Below are 4,995 nucleotides of genomic sequence, written 5' to 3'. Positions count from 1 at the left end.
ATTACTTTTTTGCCTAGTAGATTTTATAGCTTCTAACTACCAAGCAGTAGAGACCACTCTGTATTTATCTATTACTATCAAAAGAAATAAGGTGGGTAGGAAAGAAGAAAATAAAATATGATAAAATAACACATTGAAAATGGTCAATTTACAAGGTAATAATAATAAATTATCAAGTTATACCAAAATGTATTATTTAACCCAAATAGTTTTAGCATCTTCAATATTAAATACAATATATAACATGCACAAATAGAAAGACACACATGATATATCCTGTGAGCATTTTACCAGTGTGTTAGTGACCTGCTTGAGTTAACAACTGAGCTTTGCCTCCAGTCTTAAAATCCAGGCAATTATTACTTGCTTAAGTCTATATCAGCACATTTTAATTAGACTAAATATACTCTAAGAAGAGTTTAATATTATACTATTTCATTTTCATTCTCAGCATCTAAAACCACAGCTGTTATTCATAATTCAATTGTACCTATAAGTGAAAATCATGTGTTTGTGACATTGTTTAAGTTTCTTGACTCATAAAATTAGAAACATCAGAGTCTGAAGTAGGTTTAAATATCTTCTTATATATACTTAAATCGTGTAATGTCATTTTTCCCATTTTCTCCATATTAGTGATATCTTAAATCTTAGCTTTTTGAGATAAGACCTAGTACCTGTTACAAAAAAAACATGACTGGGATTTTAAAGCCACTGTCAACTATAATGAAGGGATACAGCATGCAGAGCAAACTTCACTCATTGAAGTAACAACTGTCAATTTGTTCATTATTTGGACTAACTTCCCCTCCTACCTCTGGGCCCATAGCCAAAAAGCAATTTGCATTTTATTATTTACTCACCACTTGTTGGGGTGGAAGGGAGTGATCTTTGAAGTTTCAAATGGTCGATGCTGTCTTTGCATTCCTTCTTGTTCCAAACTAAAAGTAGATAACATTTGTATAAGCAGCATCTTGTTGGATAGCTGAGAGATTATTATGTTTTAAGTTTTAGAATTGCTTAAAGTTGTAATAAGATTGGGGTCAATATCATTCAATACCTTGTCAGGACTTTGAATGGTACAATTCACATTTGTGATAATCTACACTAATAAAAGAAATATGTGAATTGACTGTACCTTCGTGATGCCTGCCAGCCAATCAGGAGTGAGTATGCAAATTAACCCAACAAAGATGGAGGGTTAATTTGCATACGCAAGCACAGGAGCGAAGACTGAAGACTGAAGACTGAAGAGGACTGAAGACTGAAGACTGAAGAGGCTTGGCTTCTCTGCTGCGGCTGGAACGAAGGCCTGGGTCCTGGGTGCTGGAGGAAAACAGGTGCTGGCAGCCAGGGGAAGGAAGGCCTATTGCACAAATCTTCATGCAACGGGCCTCTAGTAATAATTATAATAGCCACATCTATTAATTTACTTAAGCACATAAATGTTTCAAGTACTGTATTAAATAATTTTTCATATCTCATTTAATCCTCAAAAAAAAAACACCTACAATGGTAAGAACTATCATGTTTTGCTTTACAGATAGTAATAGCCAGTACTTACTAAATTCAAATCCCAATGAGACTGTTACCATTTTCTAGAACAGACAACACAGATGTAGTGTGAGAAAATGATTTTCCTAAATACCCATATGTGGTAAAGTTGGAGCCAGGACTCATTTGCAATTTAAGAACTCATGTTCTTAACCACAATGTCATGGTTATCAAATGGATTAATCTCATTAAATAGTAAATCTAGATCATTTAACACACAAGCTCCAGAATCTTATCACATTAACAAAATAAAAGTTACATTGTTTACTCAGGTTACGGTCCAACATGAATTACAGTTGAAATGTTGTCTGTCACTAATGGAATCTGAAACATCAAATCTAGCTGTGTGTCCAAGAGAAAAATAAAGTAGTTTGGGTATAAATATGGGATTTTTCTGTCATACCTTAATTTCTATGTTATAATTATGACCATAGTGATATTGCAGAGATGAGTCTATTTTTCAGTCTACACATGGTTGAGAGCAGAGAAGGGGAAGCTATTTAAGGAGATAAGTTTCCATGAGAAATGACAGGAGCAGGAGCAGGAGCTAATACAGTGGCTGTAGGAATTAAGAGAAGAGCTAGGTAAAGGCTCCAAAAGACATTTAGGGGATAGAATCAAAAGGAGTTACTGAATACTGGGTGTGGACAATTAAAGAGAATAAGGGCCGATGATATTTCTGAGGTTTTAGGCTTAGGGCACTATACGGATGGAGTTAAGGAATATAATGTAGCAGTGACTTTTCCACATGAATAGAATGGTTTCAGTCCTTTGTTACCTAGGCAGACATATTGATTGTGCTGCATGTAGGTTTGCTTGTTTGCAATGCTATGAAAACCTCCTAACAGCAAAACCAAGACAAATTAAATAAGTGGTAAATTAATCTGACTTATTTCATTCAATTATTCATTCAACAAAATCATATGAATTGTGAACTGTGAGAAATTAGAGGAAACAAAAGACACAATCTCTGGTTTCAGGGTGTTTAGGTTGAGTGGAAGACAATCGTGATTTAACCTAATCAGAACTGAATAATATCAAATGGGATGTTCTAGCAATTCATAGAAACTGCATGAAAACCCAGAAGAACAGCAAAGAGAGCAAAAATATCTTTCTAATAGTTTGAAGGAGGGATACGAATTAGTTAAGCTAAAAAGAAAGGCATGCTTATGCTGAAGGAAAAACATGTACATCGACTCAGAAAAAACACAGAGTGCCATGATTAAAGGACAGCAGGAAGGAAGCTGAAAAAGAGATGGCAAGAGATAGAACTTGGTAGGTAATAATTGTTAGGATATGAAAGATTCTTACATGCCAAAGTCTTTTGAAGACTTCACCTTAAAAGTTAAAGAAACCACTGAAGCATTCTTAGCAGAAAAATGGCATGGTCACATTTATACATCATAAATGGAACCCGTCATGGGGATTCTAGTAGAGCCCAGAAGAGAGGAGATAGAGATATGAAATAAAGAATTATAGTGAGGATGGGCAGGAAGGAAGAATTTAAGAAATGTTAGGGCAAAATGGATAGTTGTATCCCCAGTGATATTAAAGGCTAAATGAAAAAGAAGAAACAGGATAAATTTCAACTTTCTAACTTAGGTATAAGTAAGTAGGTATCTGATGGTACTATTCAACAAGACAGGGAAGGCAGGTCAAGGAAGGGAGGAAGAAAATAAACTTATGCATATAATTATCTCTGAAGCATTTTGATAGATATGTCCAACAGGAAGTTGTATGTAAATTTCTAAGTGTAATATAATGTAATAGGACTTCATGTGTTATCTATGTCTATCCTTTGTAGCTCAGTGCTTTAATGAGGTCAAGTTATGGGTCTCAATTTCTTCTTCTTGACTTAACTGACAGACTTCTGCCAATGCCAAGTGAGACTAGTAAGAGAGAACAAAGGATTAAATGCAGGTTGATGCCGGCGGCCCGCCGCTGGTGGAGCTTGATGCCATGTGCCAACCAACCCACCATGCGGATCACGGAGCTCACCGATGAGAATGTCAAGTTCATCATCGAGAATATGGACCTAGCTGTGGCCAATTCTATTCGGAGGGTCTTCATCGCCGAGGGGCCCATAGTAGCCATTGACTGGGTTCAGATTGACGCCAATTCCTCAGTCCTTCACGACGAGTTCATGGCTCAGAGGCTTGGATTGACCCCCTCACTAGCGATGACATTGTGGACAGGCTGCAGTGCTCCTGGGACCGCACGTGCCAGGAGTTCTGCCCCGAGTGCTCGGTGGAGCTCACTCTCCACGTGCGGTGCAACGAAGACCAGACTCGTCATGTCACATCTCGGGACCTCATCTCCAACAGCCCCCGGGTCATTCCAGTGACATCCCGAACCCAGATAACGACCCCAATGACTATCTGGACCGGGATGACATCCTCATCGTCAGGCTGCGAAAGGGCCAGGAGCTGAGACTCTGTGCCTATGCCGAGAAGGGCTTCTGGCAAGGAACATGCTAAGTGGAACCCGACTGCAGGGGTGGCTTTTGAATATGATCCCGACAATGCCCTGAGGCACACAGTGTACCCCAAGCCAGAGGAGTGGCCAAAGAGCGAGTACTCAGAGCTGGGTGAAGATGAGTCCCAGGCTCCGAATGACCCCAATGGCAAAGGAGAGGTTTGACTACAACGTGGAGTCCTGTGGCTCTCTGCGCCCTGAAACCATCGTCCTCTCAGCCCTCTCTGAGTTGAAGAAGAAGCTAAGTGATTTACAGACCCAGTTGAGCCACGAGATCCAGAGTGACCTCCTCACCATAAATTAGCCGCAGCTCATCCGACCTAGCAGAAAAGGATCCGAGCAGCAGCTGTGTGCAGGTCTCCTGAGACCCTCCTAGCTCCTGAAGTCCCGACAGTTGTACTTAACTTCTTGGCAAGCCATCAGCACCAACTGGAGAGGTAGCAGAGGGCAAGGGTGCCCTCCCAGTCTTGCTTGGTCCCAGGTAGATTGCGGGGGTGCCCCTGGTATTTGAGGCAGGACAGTCCTTCACTGAGCATGCAGCATCCCTGGCCCTGCCGGCTGATGGCTAGTCTCCCCAGAACCCAGACCTCCCTCCCGCCTTGTCTGCTTATAGAGGTCGTACTGCTTCCCTGTTGAAAACTACTGAGCTAGACGCCCCTCTTTTGGTCATTTCAGCTCTTGACTTACTTTCTGTGTGAAAGTTAGCATTTCACAGTTGTTCCTCAGGTTTCCGCTGTTAGGATTGAGTGTTAGAAGTCTCACTCAGGCCGCCTCCAAACCCAGCCCCTGCCCATGGTCAGCCTACGCTTCGCTCAAATTCCCAAGTGTCTTTAGACCCTGGCCGCTCCTCCCTACCCCACCCCCAAATAAACCCTGTATTTCATTCTCTACCCATCAGTTACGACTTCACTGCCACTGAGCTGCTTAATTAGTTTGGGGTGGGGAGGAAAGGGGAGGGGAAAGGAA

The 4,995-nt window shown here is 41.0% G+C and overlaps 1 pseudogene across 1 annotated transcript; it reads left to right on the top strand.

The window, feature by feature from the left end:
• The first annotated feature begins 3,508 nt into the window (after positions 1–3,508).
• LOC307102290 (DNA-directed RNA polymerase II subunit RPB3-like) lies at positions 3,509–4,333 on the top strand (annotated as a pseudogene). Its single transcript has one exon. The product of its transcript is annotated as a DNA-directed RNA polymerase II subunit RPB3-like (transcript).
• The last annotated feature ends 662 nt before the right edge of the window (positions 4,334–4,995 follow it).

Source organism: Cnephaeus nilssonii, assembly GCF_951640355.1.
Source record: "Cnephaeus nilssonii genome assembly, chromosome: 6".
Taxonomy (NCBI): Eukaryota; Metazoa; Chordata; class Mammalia; order Chiroptera; family Vespertilionidae; genus Cnephaeus; species Cnephaeus nilssonii.
This window is presented reverse-complemented; position numbering and strand designations above follow the sequence as displayed.